This window comes from Palaemon carinicauda, chromosome 24 (genome assembly GCF_036898095.1).
Source record: "Palaemon carinicauda isolate YSFRI2023 chromosome 24, ASM3689809v2, whole genome shotgun sequence".
Classification (NCBI taxonomy): domain Eukaryota; kingdom Metazoa; phylum Arthropoda; class Malacostraca; order Decapoda; family Palaemonidae; genus Palaemon; species Palaemon carinicauda.
In genome coordinates this window covers 65,962,030-65,979,809 of record NC_090748.1, presented here as the reverse complement: position 1 = coordinate 65,979,809, position 17,780 = coordinate 65,962,030, and the positions used below count along the sequence as shown (strand labels likewise).

The 17,780-nt window shown below is 44.9% G+C and overlaps 1 protein-coding gene across 1 annotated transcript in view; it reads left to right on the top strand.

The window, feature by feature from the left end:
* Positions 1–1,484: 1,484 nt before the first annotated feature.
* Positions 1,485–17,780, top strand: part of LOC137618134 (store-operated calcium entry-associated regulatory factor-like) — a 53,260-nt gene continuing 36,964 nt past the window's right edge. Inside the window, exon 1 of the mRNA XM_068348158.1 lies at positions 1,485–1,713. The gene's annotated coding sequence lies outside the window, so the exon portion shown is untranslated. The remainder of the gene's footprint in view (positions 1,714–17,780) is intronic.

Below are 17,780 nucleotides of genomic sequence, written 5' to 3'. Positions count from 1 at the left end.
TTTGCACGCAAAAGCAAATATCAAAGAGTACGTGCACCAAATCGGCCATTAAGAGTATTTGGAATGGTCGACACTAGCATTAAGTGTTGGATATATGGTGATCGTTGAAACACGTGTTGCTGCAATTTTACTTCCAATCATAGAAAAAGTTGTTTTGCCTGGTTCAGTAATATACAGTGATGAGTGGAAAGCTTATTCAAAAATTCAATCACTACAGACCGTAAATCATTCCCGTAACTTTATCAATACAGAAACAGGAGTACACACACAGGCCATTGAAAGTTATTGGAACAAGCATAAATCAAGGATTAAGAAAATGCGTGGATGCAAGAGAGAATTTTCAATACACATTTACAGCAATTTATGTGGTTTGAAAGGTGTTTTAATGGTAGGTTCGATTATTTTTGTACTGAAATTGCTTTTAGTAGAAGATGGATTGTTTGTATAAATTTGTTCTTTTTAACAAATATTTCATAAAGTAGTTTTAATGAATATATATTTTTCTCCTTCTTTTCTATAGTAGGCTATTATAAGACAAAATAGATCACCTGGAGACGTCAATAAGCTGGGGTCGCTAATATTCAGGTGAAGAAAATCAGGGTCTCTCTTCTTCCGGTGAGTCTAGTTGGGGTCCTTTATCTTCAAGAGAACTATTTGGGGTCGCTTATCTTCAGGTGATCCAAAGTGCTTAGCAATTTCTCTATTTCATTGTGTGATAATTCATACGAGTTAGCACAATTTTTACATTTTACCCTTTTTGAGTTACATTAATTGGTGTTGTTGTTTCCTGCAAGGCTTTTCTGTATGCGGTTAAATGGAAAAAACAGACCTTAAAATAAGTAGGCTAGATATATATGGCGAAAAGGTTAGACATTTTCAGATTTCTCGACCCTGAAAGATATGAATTGACAGGCGTAGCCTAACTGTGCTTGCGACAAGCGTATCTATAGAAATGGCAAGCCAAGGACATCTGTGCTTTCTTATCATATGTATTCATAGATTTTTTTTATTCACCTACCTTACGATTTTTGTACCATTTGTAGGCCTACTCTCGAGCAAACTATTCCATCTTAATTTCTTCCTTTTTTTGAAGTTTTTATAGTTTATATAATGTAAAAGCTATTTATATGACATGATAGGTCTTAGAATATTCTATTCTAATTGTTCATTACTGCTAATTATTTCCTTTCCTCACTGGGCTATTTTTCCTGTTGGAGCACCTGGGCTTAGAACATCCTGCTTTTCCAATTAGGGTTATAGCTTAGCAAGTAATAATAATAATAATAATAATAATAATAATAATAATAATAATAATAATAATAATAATAATAATAATAATAATAATAATAAACGAAATTTAACAAGAATTCCTATCAAGGTTAGCAAGTTTATCTACTTGACAACGCAAGAAGAAGCTTTCAAAACAATCACTCAATCTTGCATCAGCCGCATACTTCAGCCAATCACAAAACAACTAGTATTCTGACGTCATAGTGACGTCAGGAGAATAACAATGACATATATAGGATTGCTACACTAATCAAGAGATAACGTTGAGTTCTGAGGTGAATTTTACTGGCCGAGTGTTTGGTGTGATAAATATTCTTGACTCTTGATAAGTTCAACAAATCATTGTGAACACTTTTGGCGTTCAGGAGATATTACGCGATCGAAGTCCGTCATAATCTTACAAAAATAGTCTAGTAGGTTCAGGTAAGTGTCTTGTCCAATATTTACCGTGTAGCCGAGTTTTAAGAAGACAATCTGGTAAAATTTTCATCATTATTTTTGTTTTCCCCAGTATATTTTCCCCACCCCAAGCCCCTGGTTCCCAACTGGGTAGCCCCCATTATCGTAAGATATGTGGATTTATGTCATCATCTCCTACGCCTATTGACGCAAAGCAAAGGGCCTCGGTTAGGTTTCGCCAGTCGCCTCACGTTCTGTATCTTGAGCTTTTAAATCAATACTTTTCCATTCATCATCTCCCACTTCGGGCTTCATAGTCCTTAGCCATGTAGGTCTAGGGCTTCCAACTCTTCTAGTGCCTTGTGGACCCCAGTTGAAAGTTTGATAAACTAATCTCTCTTGGGGAGGGCGAAGAGCATTCCCAAACCATCTCCATCTACCCGTCATCATGCTCTCAATCACATATGGCACTCGAGTAATCTCTCATAGTTTCGTTTCTAATCTTGTCCTGCCATTTAACTCCCAGGGTTGTATGTAGGATGGTGGCCACCTGTATGTATGATAACGGTCTACTCGGAATATGGCAGTGTAAGGAGGGTTGCAAGGGGCATTAGCCCTCCCCCCATTAGGTAAGTAAGTTAGGACACGGTTTGTAGGTCAGGTTACGGGGAAAGTTTAAGTTAGTTGATGGCCATTTTTAATCCACACTGGAGGAACTGGTCGCTGATGTACAAAGGCTCCAACTCCCAATATTCTTTTGGGGGCTTGGTTCTCTAATCTGCTAAATATGTTGGATAGTGTCTGATTGTCATACCACAACTCGTCCATACAGTAACACAGATCTCACTAAACTGATATATAGCCTGATTTTTATATGTAATTTCAGGCAATTTGATTTCCAAATTTTATTTAACCTAGCCATTGTCTGATTTTCTTTTTTCAATCTTTCATTAAGCCCTGATTCTAAAGACCATATATTAGAGATCATAGTTCCTGAATATTTAAATGATTCCATCTCATTAATCCTTTTTCCTTCCAATGATATTTCATCCCTCATTGCATATTCTGTTCTCATCATCTCTGTCGTTCTTCGATTTATCTTGAGCCCAACTGCATTCTGGTAAGCAAGCTTTGCAAGTCTTTGGTGTTCTACTAACAAGGTCAGCGTCATCAGCATACTCTAGGTCAGCTAATTTCCTGTTACCAATCCAGTCCAATCATACTCCACCATCCCCATCTCTTCTATGCATTACAATATCCATGAGGAGGATAAACAACATGAGTGTCAACACATTGTCTTGGAGTACTCCACTGTTCACTGAAAATAAATTTTATAGGATTCCACTGACATTAACTTTGCGCTTGCTATGCCCATGAACAGACTTAATTAAAGTTACATATTTATGAGGAACTTCATTATAACGCAAAATTCTCCATTAAATTGGCCGGTGCACACTATCAAAGGCTTTTTCGTAGTCCACATATGCCATCAACAATGGATTTCTTTAATTTACGCATTGCCGTACCACTTGTCTTAAAATGAAAATTTAGGGTCGGTACAACTTCTACCTTTAATGAATCATGCTTGTTCATATCCAGCTTTTCATCAGTCTTTCTCACTAGTCTTTAGAGAGAGATTTTTATGTATATATCACTATTTATTGATCCCAAAAATGAGTGTAATTTTTGAAGAAAACAGGAGTTTTCCCATAGGAGTAACAGTTTTTATTATTAGAAAATGTTGTCCTTACCGGTGCAGCAGGAAATTTTTCCCCTCTGACTGAAATCCCCCCCCCCCAGGAAAATTAGCCTAAGATAGATTTCCCCCCTAGTAATATTAGCAGGTAGATTCCCACCCCCAGGAAAATTAGCCTAGGATAGATTCCTTCCCCCTGGGAAAAGTGGCCTGGGCTGTTATTCTCCTGGTTTTGTGGTTTTATTGTATATATATGAATATCTTGTGTTATTAGTTTTTTATTGTTTTGAATAATATGCTAATTTTCAATATTAAACTTACCCGATAATCATGTAGCTGTCAACTCCGTTGCCCGACAGAATTCTATGGAGGGATACGCCAGCTATCACAATACTAGAAGGGGGTGTATTTACCAGCGCCACCTGTGGCCAGGTACTCAAGTACTTCTTGTTGACACCTCCTCAATTATTCCTCTGTCGTGCTTCCGGCAAGACGTTCTGGGATACGCTTATGTTCTTGGAGTATTTTCACGACTTTGGTGAAGTATTTCTCTTTGATTTCGGCTGTCGCTTTACTGGAAACTTCTATATTAGCTTAGTTAGCTTTTGGAATTAATTTGATTAATTATGGTGACGAAGAGAGTATGAACTCTCGTTCACCTTTCAATGGCCGACCCTTCCCTTAGCGGAAGTGTTGGTGTCTAAGAGAGTATAGACTCTCTTTCTTAATTTTGCTTAACAAAAGTTATAGATTTATTTTATATCTCTCCGCCTCTTATAGGCCTCTTCGATTAACTTCCTTTTATTATAAACTTATTAAAATTAATTTTTATATATGTTTATATTCGACCTTCCTAATAGTAGGCGGTCTTTTCTTAGTACCGAAGTTAATTAACATTGAGCCCGTCATTTCGGTTTTACCTGTTAACATATTATGCTATTTCCGCCACAGAGTTTGAAAGAATTTCTTTGATAGTCTCGTACTGTTTTCAAAGTTGAACTAACGTTTTGTTTTGTCTCTGCAGTTGTTGACGTTCAGAACGTTCAACTGGCACTCTATCGTTACGATAGAGAAAGAATGTTCACGGTTTCACGTTGCAGTAAGAGTAACCGTGTCTAGCGTTTTGTTCATTCTTTCTTAACTTAATGGTTTTAATTCTAATAAAGGAACTTTTCATTTTGGGAAATATTTCAGTTTTTTCCTTTAACAATAATATGTTTTAACGATATATATGATTGGGCTCTTCTCTCAGGTTCTAAGTCAAGAGAGAGAGAGAGAGAGAGAGAGAGATAGAGACGGAGGGAGAAAGAGGAGAATAAACGTTTCATTCAAGCCTGCCAGGCGTACGAGTAACGTCGTTATCGTTTTTGCTCTTCTCCCTAGTCTCTTTAGGGGAAGAAACTAAACGTTTCTAGAGTGATCTAGTGTTTAGTCTCTTTCCAGCCACTGAATTATCTTTCATTAGATTTTTCTGTTACATTGTAATTCTGTTTTCGCAATTACTAACTTTTGAGAAAGGATAGAATTGCGTGTTTCAGGTACAAACCACTTAAAGTTTCGAGTTCAGTGAAATAAGTGCAAACAGAAATCAAAGTGATTAGCGCAAAGTATGTCAGTGTTGTGCGTGAGGGTACTTCTGTGCGCGCCAGTCGTCCTCCCAGTCCGGGACCTCTTGCAAGCTCCCAAGCCCAGGGGAGAAGCAATGTCGAAGGGCATAAGGGTTCAGCAGGCCTTGATCGGCGCACAGAAGTATCCTCGGTGGTTGTGGGCGTGTCTTACCGAGACCGTCACTCCCACCCGCAGACGATTGAGCCCTTATTTTGCTCGTCTGCAGAAGAGATTTAGGGGAGAAAATAAAGGCAGAGTAACGCTGGTCTCAGGTCTCAAGACCTCTTAAACGTAAAGTCCAGACCTATGCCAGACGTACGAAGTTAAAGTTCAACAACCCGGATGCAGTCATTGGGTTAGCTCTGACTCTCCTCAGTCATCAGTTGAATGCACTCCGCCTAAGAGGAGTAAGGTTCTGCCGCAACAGATCTCTGCTGTTAAGGCTTTACCTCAGCAGACCTTAGTGTCTGCCGACCCCAAGTTGACTCTACTGCAGTCCATGCAGTCACAACTTTCGGTCTTGATGCGTGAGTGTCGGGCTGAGAGTGTTGCGCCTCCGCCTCCGCCTACACTCCCTCCGCCTACGCTCGCTCCGCCTGATCGCAGTACCACCTGCCAGGCGTACGATGTTGTGGACTCTACTACAGTCCATGCAAGCACAGCTTTCGGACTTGATGCGTGAGTGTCGGGCTGAGAGTGTTGCGCCTCCGCCTCCGCCTACACTCCCTCCGCCCACGCTCGCTCCGCCTGATCGCAGTACCACCTGCCAGGCGTACGATGTTGAGCCACCTGCTGAGTTTGCTGTTCCCAGTGGTGTTCAGCCTCCGCCTTCCTTAAGGCAACCTTTACAATGGGATCAGGAGGATTATACCTCTCTTCCTCCGCCTCCACTTGCTGCTCCACCAGTGATGCAACACTCGGTTGAGGTACAACAATCTCTCCCGTCCATGAGTCAGTCTCCTCAGCTCTCGCTGCAGCGAGCTCAACCCTCCACAAGGCAAGCACCACAACACCTTAGCCTTGCGCCTCAGGAGCCTCAGCTTGCGAGACATTTACCTTGTTCTGCGCAGCCTCTTCCTCATCGCGCTCCGCTCACACCACAGGAACTGGAACTTGCTACTCCGCTTCCGCCAACCGCTCAGCAAGCGCAACCCTCGGGTTCAACCACTCATGCTAGGAGTCAGCCCCCTCTACCCATGCGCCTTCCTTCTGCTTGTCTTTTATTCAGCCTTTGCAGACTGAGCCTCAGGTATTCCCTCAACAGAGTCTTGAAGAGGAAACCACAACTATTGTTGTTCCAGCTCGTTCTGACTCTGCTGTTCAGCATACCTTACCTCCATTTTCAAACCATATGATAATGGAGGTTATTTGTATTACTTATAAAAATATATTTGTATTCCTTGCAATATATTTTTAACAAGATCGCAAATATGGCAAAAATATGAATCATGAGTTATGAATGTAAGGAAAATATTATATTAAAACCCCATGCAAGCATGCATAAAGCACTCTAGCACTGGTCATGGAATTTCTGAGAAATGTTAAACGCCATGCACATGCTCTGCTTTCCTTACAGCAGGCTCTGCTTACAGCAGGCTCTGCTTACTACATGCTCTGCATACAGCATGCTCTGCATACAGCATGCTCTGCATACAACATGCTCTGCATACAGCATGCTCTGCATTCAGCATGCTCTGCATACAACATGCTCTGCATACAGCATGCTCTGCATTCAGCATGCTCTGCATACAACATGCTCTACATACAGCATGCTCTGCATACAGCATACTCTGCATACATCATGCTCTGCATACCTTACCGCATGCTTCTCAGTCACACATCTTTGGTTGTTGCCAACTCACTAGACTGTCAAGCAGTTTCATAACGTTGCCTTCTAGTCTGCTGCTTTTGCACCAGTGAACCCTCACTGAGAGAACTTAGCTTTTCTAGGATATGGTCCCTGTAGATGAGAAAGTTCTTTTCTCCCTCCTTCTGATATTCCCTTGAGGACTCTGTCATTTGGAGGGAGCCTTTAGCTGCATAACCTCTTATGGACTTTTATTTAAGCATAACATGCTTCCAGGGAAGGTAATGGTTCCACTTCAGTCGCTAATCCCGTCTGTTACCACACCTGCTCCCATAGACCTTGAGCTGTGTTGCATGACATGCAGTCCAGGCTTAGTCCTTGTTAGAGGATTTTTTGTTTACGGAGTCAATGTGTCACGGGGAAGACGTTCAACAACCAACAGAAGTGACTTGTTGTGACGCAGTGCGGCAACCTCAGCAACCCGATAAGGAGTTGTCTGTACGACCCAGACAGTCTAGACAGATTCGGGTTGTCACTGTACTTCCTCGCTTGCCCATGATTGACAGTTCACAGACTGTGCAGCAGTATCATGATCTTGTGTCCGGCTCCGTCAGACGACTGGCTTTTAAGAGCTCCCACAAGTCGTCGCTGTCTGGAGATTTTCAAATGGACTATGGATCTGACCAAGGAACTGGGCCTCCTGGTCAATTTTGAGGAGTCTCAGCTCGTTCCATCCCAGACCATTGTCTCCTTGGGTATGGATCTTCAGAGTCGAGCTTTTCGGACTTTTCCGTCGGCCCCAAGGATCTTCCAAGTCCTAGAATGCATCCAGAGCATGCTGAGAAGGAACCGATGCTCAGTCAGGTAGTGGATGAGTCTAACAGGGACACTTTCATCGCTGGCCCTGTTCATCGTGTTAGGGAGACTCCACCTCCCCCCCCTTCAGTATCATCTAGCTGCTCACTGGATAAAGGACATGACGCTAGAGACGGTCTCAGTTCCTGTTTCCGAAGAGAGGAGGTCTTCTCTCGCGTGGTGTAAGAACAGCTTTCTTCTCAAGGAAGTCTACCTTTGGCTGTTCAGAAACACGACCGCCGTCTCCTCTCGGACGCATCAGACACGGGCTGGGGTGCGACTTTGGACGGACAAGAATGCTCGGGAACATGGAATCAGGAGCAAAGGACACTTCACATCATTTGCAAGAAGTTGTTGGCGGTTATTCTGGCCTTGATAAACTTCAAGTCCCTCCAGCTTAACAAAGTGGTGGAGGTGGACTCTGACAACACCACAGCCCTGGCTTACATCTTCAAGCAGGGAGGGACTCTTTCGTGGAAGTTGTTCTAGATCGCAAGGGACCTACTCATCTGGTCTTAAGATCGAAAGCTAACTGGTAACGAGGTTCATTCAGGGCGGTATGAATGTCATGGCAGATCACCTCAGACGGAAGGGTCAGGTCATCCCCACAGAGTGGACCCTTCTCAAGAATGTTTGCAACAGACTTTGGGCCCTGTGGGGTCAGCCAACCATAGATCTGTTCACTACCTCGATAACCTAGAGACTCCTGTTGTATTGTTCTCCGATTCCAGACCCAGCAGCAGTTCACGTGGATGCTTTTCTGCTGGATTGGTTCCATCTCGACCTGTATGCATTCCCGCCGTTCAAGATTGTCAACAGGGTACTTCAGAAGTTCTCCTCTCACAAAGGGACACGGCTGACGTTGGTTGGCTCCGCTCTGGTCCGCGAGAGAATGGTTCTTAGAGGTACTGCAATGGCTGGTCGACATTCCCAGGACTCTTCCTCTAGGAGTGAACCTTCTAAGTCTACCTCACGTAAAGAAGGTACACCCAATCCTCCACGCTCTTCGTCTGACTGCCTTCAGACTTTCGAAAGACTCTCAAGAGCTAGGGGCTTTTCGAAGGAGGCAGCCAGAGCGATTGCCAAAGCAAGGAGAACATCCACTCTCAGAATCTATCAGTCTCAAGGGGAAGTCTTCCGTAGCTGGTACAAGACCAATGCAGTTTCCTCAACCAGTACCACTGTAACCCAGATTGCTGACTTCCTGTTATATCTAAGGAAAGTAAGATCCCTTTCAGCTCCTACGATCAAGGGTTACAGAAGTATGTTGGCAGCGGTTTTCCGCCACAGAGGCTTGGATCTTTCCACCAACAAAGATCTACAGGACCTCCCTAGGTCTTTTGAGACCTCAAAGGAACGTCGGTTGTCCACTCCAGGCTGGAATCTAGACGTGGTCCTAAGGTTCCTTATGTCATCAAGATTTGAACCTCTCCAATCAGCCTCTTTTTAAGACCTCACATTAAAAACTCTTTTCCTCGTGTGCTTGACAACAGCTAAAAGAGTAAGTGAGATCCACGCCTTCAGCAGGATCATTGTTTTCACATCTGAAACGGCTACATGTTCCTTGCAGCTCGGGTTTTGCTAAACGAGCTTCCTTCACGTCCTTGGCCTAAGTCGTTCGAGATCCCAAGCCTGTCCAACTTGGTGGGGAATGATCTGAAGAGAGTACTTTGCCCAGTTAGAGCTCTTAGGTACTATCTAAAAAGGTCTTAACCTTTACAAGGACAATCAGAAGCCTTATAGTGTGCTATCAAGAAACCTTCTTTTCCAAGTTCTAAGAACTCAGTTTCTTACTATTCAGGCTTCTGATTAGAGAAACACATTCTCATCTGAAGGAAGAAGACCTTGCTTTGCTGAAGGTAAGGACACATGAAGTGGGAGCTGTGGCTACTTCAGTGGCCTTCAAACAGAACCATTCTCTGCAGAGTGTTATGGATGCAACCTATTGGAGAAGCAAGTCAGTGTTCGCATAATTCTATCTCAAAGATGTCCAGTCTCTTTACGAGTACTGCTACACCCTGGGACCATTCGTAGCAACGAATGCAGTAGTAGGCGAGGGCTCAGCCACTACATTCCCATAATCCCATAACCTTTTAACCTTTCTCTTGAATACTTTTTATGGGTTGTACGGTCGGCTAAGAAGCCTTCCACATCCTTGTTGATTTGGCGGGTGGTCAATTCTTTCTTGAGAAGCGCCAAGGTTAAAGGTTGTGATGAGGTCCTTTAGTATGGGTTGCAGCCCTGTATACTTTAGCACCTTTGAGTTGATTCAGCCTCCCAAGAGGAACGCTGCACTCAGTAAGGAAGACGATCTTATTAAAGGCAGAGTAACGGTTCAAGTCGACTTCCTTACCAGGTACTTATTATTTCATTGTTATTGTGGATAACTGATTATATGAAATACGGGATACTTAGCTATCCTTTAGTCTTGTACACTGGTTTTTCACCCACCCCCCTGGGTGTGAATCAGCTACATGATTATCGGGTAAGTTTAATATTGAAAAATGTTATTTTTATTAGTAAAATAAATTTTTGAATATACTTACCCGATAATCATGATTTAATCGACCCTCCCTTCCTCCCCATAGAGAACCAGTGGACCGAGGAATAATTGAGGAGGTGTCAACAAGAAGTACTTGAGTACCTGGCCACAGGTGGCGCTGGTAAATACACCCCCTTCTAGTATTGTGATAGCTGGCGTATCCCTCCATAGAATTCTGTCGGGCAACGGAGTTGACAGCTACATGATTATCGGGTAAGTATATTCAAAAATTTATTTTACTAATAAAAATAACATATCTATTTCTTCTCACTTCTCATCCCATGGTGGGAATTTCAGACCTAGGAATTTTTCCCCCTATAGACCATTTCTCCCCCCCTTACATAGAAGCTTTGACCATTATTTCCACCGCAAATAAACCATTCTCCCGTTATTTTCCCATTTCCAGACGGACACAGGTAGAAACATTTGAGATATGTGAAAGGCCACAGAACCCAACACACTTACCTAACCTAACCTAGTAGTTCCCAAGTGACAGACCTAGGGGCGGGCCAAGTCCCCCTAGACCCCCCTCCTAGGTCATAGACCTGCCCAGGTCACAGATGTAGCTGAGGGGGTAAGCCTCCTTCCAAGGTGACAAATCTTTCCAGGGCTCAGACATGGCCAAGGGCAAGCCCCCAAACCCCCCCCCCCCCCCTTCTCAGATCATTAACCAGCCTAGGTCATAGACCTAGCCTGGGGGCAAGCCCCAAGACCCCCCTTCCCAAGTCACAGATCTAGTCGGGGGTTAAGCCACCGACCCCCTTCCGAAGTCACAGACCTAGCCCTAGATCCCCCTACTGTACTCATGTTACAAACTCTAAAGTAAATCACGAATTCCTTCCCTTATGATTGACACTTACGTGTCTTTTTTTGTCTGAGCAATCTTCACAGTTGAGTTACCGTAAAAATGTATCGATCTACAATAAAAGATAATTCTAAATCACACTTACAACACTTTAAAGTATGAGGGATAGCACAATGAGATTCTAAAAAAGTGTTTGCTACATTAGGTTTAGGCCTACCATAAAAGTCACCATGAAATTTTAGTTGCTATATGTTGCCATAGCCATATTATTATTATTATTATTATTATTATTATTATTATTATTATTATTATTATTTCTTGCTAAGCTACAACCCTAGTTGGAAAAGCAGGATGCTATAATCCCAGGGACCCCAACAGGGAAAATATCCCAGTGAGGAAAGGAAACAAAGAAAAATAAAATATTCTAAGAACAGTAACAACATTAAAATCAATAATTCCTATATAAAGTATAAAAACTTTAACAAAACAAGAGGAAGAGAAATTAGATAGAATAGTGTGCCCGAGTGTACCCTCATGCAAGAGAAATCTTACCCAAGACAGTGGAAGACCATGGTACAGAGGCTATATGCTTATAGCAGCTGTGGGGTTGGGGGAAACTTGGCCCAGACTGGGAAATATTATCCTGGGACAAAATTCCCCCAGGAGAATATTTATCTTGGGCCATATTTCCCCCAATGGAATTTTGGAAGGGGGGGGGGGGCAGGCCATTATACCAGAACTATAATGAAAGAGCCTATTGGTTGTTTATGATTTTCCTGTTAGATTTTGGGTGTATGTAGGTCTAGTTAATTGGGACTGGTGTGAACTTCCTTAGTACATGTCAAATCAATTTGCTTTATAGGGAAAATTGTTCCATAACTGAAATACAAACCAGCGAAGCTGAAAGAATGAGCCATTGAAATTTAGCGAGGGTTAACTACCCATTCCACTAGTTATCTCACTTTTCTTTTGGCTCGGATGGTGAACGGTTTGCTGTTGGTCATCCTCACCAAGTTATTTTTAGACTGCCATTAATGTTTTTTGTTTGTGCTTTCCCTTTATTAGTGTGTGTTTGTATTGACTTTTGCCGACCATGCGTACCTGCCCTGGACTTGAAGGCCGGCCCTGTGGTACCTTCATGTCTGTTGGACACCGATCGTCACACCTTTTGCCCCGCTTGCAGAGGTCAACAGTGTGATAGCTAAAATAAGTTTAGTGAGTGTCAGGAGTGGTCTACCTCCTAGTGGGAAAGGTTTGGGCACCAGTGGAAGAAGTCAAAGTGGGATATTTCTCCTTCGAATGTTTCTTTGAGAAGGAAAAAACCCAAGGCTTCTTCTTGCGCTTCCCGACCCTCCGAAGTTCCTACTTGTTCGGCCTCTTCCGAGAGACCGTTGAGTCGTAGCGTAGGCCCTTTAATTGATGGTCAACCCGGGTCCTCGAGAGATGGTGCTGGTTCCCCTTAGCGAAGTGGCCCCACCTTTCCTCCTGGGTGAGGCCTTGTGCTTTTGGTTTTATTCAGGTGTGGCCGTCCTTGGGGCTTCAGGGTCCGCTCTCCAAGGACTCCTTGCTGCAGCTCATCATCCGCGGTGCTAGTGTGCAGCATTCGTCGACTTCGGAGGTGGATCCTCTGTCGAGTGTCGACGTAGTGGTGTCTCAAGAATTTTTGCTGTCTTCTCTTCCATCGTCTTCTGGTCCTTGACCTTCTCCTGACAATGCTGCTGCTAGTCCTTGGCTTCGGCCTTGGCCTCTTGCGGATCGCGTGTGATCCCCCTTCAGAGGATGTTCGTCCTTCCAAAGGGTACATCCATGTTCCCGACCTTCGAACACGTTGATATTCTGCTTCTCGCCGACCTTCTGTCCTGCCTTCTCCGTTCCTGACTCCTGTTCCATGCTTGGCTGCTCGTGATGTGTTCAATGTCACTCGCCCTCGCGAACGCTCTGCCTTACGCAGCGTTCCAGACCTTCTCCAACGCGCCAGCGGCCATCAGTGCACCGGTGGTCACCAACAACTTTTCGGCGGCCAGCACGTCAGTGATCTCCTAATCACCAGCGCTCTCAAGCGTGTTCATGCCAGTGTTTGCTTGCTCGCCAGCGCACCTGCGCTCTTCAGCTCGATTGATTGATTGGTATCCTGACATTCCAGCTCGACAGCTCTCTCGTGCACATCAGTGTTCTCCTGCGCATCAACTCTCTCCAGCTCGCTAACAGTCTCCTGTGCGTCAGGCCTCTCCAGCTCCCAAGCGCTCTCAAACGCACCAGGACTCTACTGCACGCCAGCGCCCTCCAGCTCGTCAGTGCTCGCCAGTGCGCACCTGTGCATCAGCACTCTATGGCTCGCCAGCCTTATTCAACGCACCAGTGTTCTCCTGTGTGTAAGTCCTCTACAAAGGAACAACTTTCTCCAACTTCAAGGAAATCTTGCAGTATTCATTTGTTGTTGAGGATGTTATACTGTACTGTACATTCCCACAAATATATTTCTCTCTCTCTCTCTCTCTCTCTCTCTCTCTCTCTCTCTCTCTCTCTCTCTCTCTCTCTCTCTCTCTATATGATGGCAGGAATGCTTTAATTAGATGCTTTGGTGAAAGTAGTGAGCTTGGCGGTATCCGACGCTGTGCCCGCAGGTAAACAGTTGTCAATTGCATCTACTTGTACTCCCCGTTGGAGAAATCGAAGACCTCTTCTCCGGTGTACGACCGGAGACGTAGGTCTGTTGTTCCAGCTACATCCAGGAAACAGCAGCCTTAGATGGTCATCTTGCCGATCAGGTTCAGGATATGGGGCTTCACAGCCTCCGTATATGCAGTCCATCAGGACTTCTCCCAACTGGAGATAGCTCCGATGATGACAACGAGAATAAGAGAAGGCAGAAGAATCTGACCCCCTTGGGTGATACCTTCCACCCCCGTACTATACTAGCTGTTGTTTGAGATCCACTCGGGAAATCTCTTTGACATCTTGGTATTGCCTCTCTCCTATTGAGGTCGTCTCTCCAGGACATTGGGCTACATTCACAATGTCGGATCAACCTCCGACTTCCCCGATTCCAGCAGGAGAAGGGAGGACACAAGACCTTCCCTTTTAGCAGAATGTATTCCTCCTCCAAGAGAGAGTAAGGTTACGAAAAGCATTCCGAAAAACAACGCTGCTAGCTCTTACTTTCAGATCCAGGAGAGGTCTTATGGTGTTTCGTCTTCAATAACAGCTGCGGCAATGGGGGAGGCTCCCACGATGATGAAAGCATCTTCAAGGCATGATGACGACTATAACCCACCCCGGACTCCCATGGGTGAGAGCTCGCGGGTGGATGATGACCAGGATTCTGGAAATGATTACTACCTTCCCAGGGCAGCAAGTCCTAGATACAGTATATCGAAGCAGAACAGAAAGAATGGGACCACGCCTTTTGGCAGGTCCAGGCCTGTGTGAGGGCCATCAACATCCTGGACGACCCCTTTGTGGCCACATTAGAAGGTAAGGACACCTTGAACCATCTCTATGGCACCCAAAGACCTCCCAAGGGTAGCAGAGCTTTGCCCTTGTCTAGGTGGTTGAAGGGAGCCAGGAAGAAGGCCTTTCCTTAGATAGCTGGCACTTCGAGCTCTCTTCTCGCTGGTTCTTCCACGAAGCTTCTCCCTCCTTTTATTCAACCGAGGCAATACTACGAGGTGTCCGACAAAACCCTCTCTGTCCTACCGCTAGACCTAGCCATCGAAGCCTTGACAAGAGGGGTTTCTTAGACTTTCAAGTCTCCCACTCATCTTCTCTGCAACAGGTGCCCTTAACTTGGAAAAAGTCGTGAAGTTCGCCATGCTGGCAACTTCGTGACTGACCTATGGTTGGGATCAGTAGGTCATCTGATCAAGACTAAGGATTGGTCCCAGGAGAGCACCAGGAAGTCAGTGGCAACGTTCCTTATATCACTGATCAGAACCATTGAGTTTTTCGCCCACCAGGTGGTCAACATATGGGAGAAACTGATTCTCAGGCGTCAGGACTCGGTAATTGAGAAGTTTTATCGACAGGCTCTGAAGTCGAAGGTGACCAGACTTCAGAATTTAATGTTAGAGGGTACCTCCCAAGACTTTCTCCTTCAGTGGGCCATGACATTCAGGTCTTACAGAGCAACACCTCCAATGAGGAAACCTCAACGTCCAGGCCACAGTCCAACGAGTGCAGGCTCATCCAAGAATATGCCCCCCCCCCCAGATGCTGAAGCCGTAATGAGGATGGAGCTTAGGGATTAGCAGCTGGGCTCTGATGAACAGTGGGAACTGTTTTCCCACTAGACCTTGGTTCCCAATTGTTGATCCAACTAAACTAGTCAGCACTTTCTTTTCCCTTTGGTTATTTATTTTATTCCCCCATCTCTTCCTCATGGGTATGAACTTGTCGATGACTTCGGCTTGTTGATTATAGTTTGGTTTCTTCTTTGGATTTGGTGTAGTGTGGGATGGATGACATGCCATCTCTACCTGTACAAATTTAGACGACGTCATCTGGCAGACCCCATTGGGTACAGACTTAGTCTATTAAGAGTCGGGCTCCAGTGATCCTGTTTTAAGTCACCCATATTTGCGGGTAATGGGTGATGCCAGGCATTGGAGTCGTCGGTTGGAGGGGCTAACTACCCCCACTGACCAGTATAAGCCCACCTAAATAGAGGACTGGTCCCTACTGAAGCCTCTTCTCGTGTTGGGCGACATGGGATAGGAGGACTGACATCCTCCGATAAGAGGTGGATGAGCTGGCTTGCTTCGTCCTTAAAATCTAACGGGATTCATTCTGAAAGGTATCAGCACATAAATCTCCTAGAGATGAGGGCAGCCTTCCTAGCTCTACAGCAGTTCCATCGGTTCTTGACGGGTCATTCAGTGGTGTTGATGAGTGACAACACAGTAGGGGCTTACATAAACAAACAAGGCAGTACCTTTTCGCAGCCCCTTTGCCATCTAGCAGTGGAGATGCCAAGATGGGCAGAAAACAGCCTGGTGTTCCTATTAGCTTACTTCATTCCGCGTAAAAGGAATGTGCTTGCGAACACTCTGAGCAGAGTGACTGATAGTGGGCTCTGAGTGGTATTTGAATCATCTGGTAGTCAACTAAGTCCTGACTTTGTGGGGTTCCCCGACAGTGGACCTGTTCGCGACATCACTGAACAACAGGCTTCCTCCCTACTGTTTCTACTGTTCACCAGTCCTGGATCTACAGGCCCTCTGGCAGAATGCGTTCCAGCAATGGTGGACAACAACGACGGTTACACCTTTTCCCCGTTCTTCCTGATGAGAAGGGTGCTCAACCAGGTAAGATTTTCTGCAAATCTACCAATGACTTATAGCTCTGCCATGGGATCATGCACAAGGGTTCCCAGACCACCTTCAGCTGCTGACGGAAGTCCTGACAGAACTCCCTCCACGACACATCCTGCTTATACAATGACACGTGTACATCTTCCACAAAGCCGTAGAATCCCTACGTCTTCATGCCTGGAGACTATCCAGCACTTTCTCTCACAGAGAGGCTTTTTCCAACAAGATGTGAAGAGGATGTCCGGATACCTACGGAAATCTTCTGCAGTTTACTAGGCTAAATGGACTGTCTTTTGTGGTTGGTGTCGACCATGAAAGGTTATCACTCGGCCTTGAGCCTGAACTTTAGACTGAAATGAGTTAACATTTCCTCTTTGTTGGAGTTGCCTCTTCTCATGAGGAGTTTTGAGCTCACCTGTCCTCAGTCAGAAGTTAGACCCTCTCCATGGAACGTAGTTCGCGTCCTACAGTCTGTGAAGGGTGCTCCCTACGTACCATTACGCCAGGCATCAGATAGTCACCTGACCTTAAAGACAATTTTCCTGCCCTTGTTGGCTTTGGCCAAGAATGTCGGTGAACTACTGTACATGTTCTTACCTACGACGTCTCCTATTCAATGGGATGGGGAGAGATAATGCTCGGTTTTGTCCCTGATTTTATTGCCAAGACTTAAATTCAGGGAGTAGCAGATCGTAAATTCAGTCCGTTCCGGATTGCGATCTTCGTATTGTAACCGATAATCCAGATCAACTGCTACTTTGTCAAGTGAGGAGTTTTAGGTACAGTACTACCTCAAGAGAACTGCAGCAGTTCATTCCCTAGTGTCAGCACTCTTTGTCAGGATGGGGAATGTCAAGAGGAGGATCACTAAGAACATGATCTCTGCTTGGATTCGCAAGGTCATAGCCCGAGCGTTGAACCCTGATCCTTCTCCCTTCTCCACAGATGAGACAACCAAGATCTCACGACGGCAGGGGCATAGGTACGTCCCTAGCGTTCAAGAAAAAGTACTCTGACGCAGGTCCTTCAAGCAGGTGTGTGTGGAAGGTCAGATGACCCTCTACGTCCACTACCTGCATGATGTGACTCAGGAACATGGAGACATTCTCCATTGGCACTGTGGTGGCTGCACAACAAGCTGTTGAAATACTTTGGGCTCATTGATGGACAAGTAGAAGATGGTGGAGGGCAGAGGTTACCCGGGATTAATTCTAGGGTCGGGAAAACCCAAGGTCAAAAGCCAGCCAGCTGGTTAGGACTTCCACCCACAAAAGTGGTGGGTCTTCCCTAATAAAGAGTGAAAGGGTTTGTATTTAGTCTTGGAACTAATGACTGATTTAAAGTAATTTGTATTTTTCCTAACATTACAAACCTTGAGCTCTTTATACAAATTTTGCCCGCTATCACCTATCCCCCTGCAAGTATTGCCTGCAATCAGAAGTGACGAGACAACACTGGTGTGTGCGAGC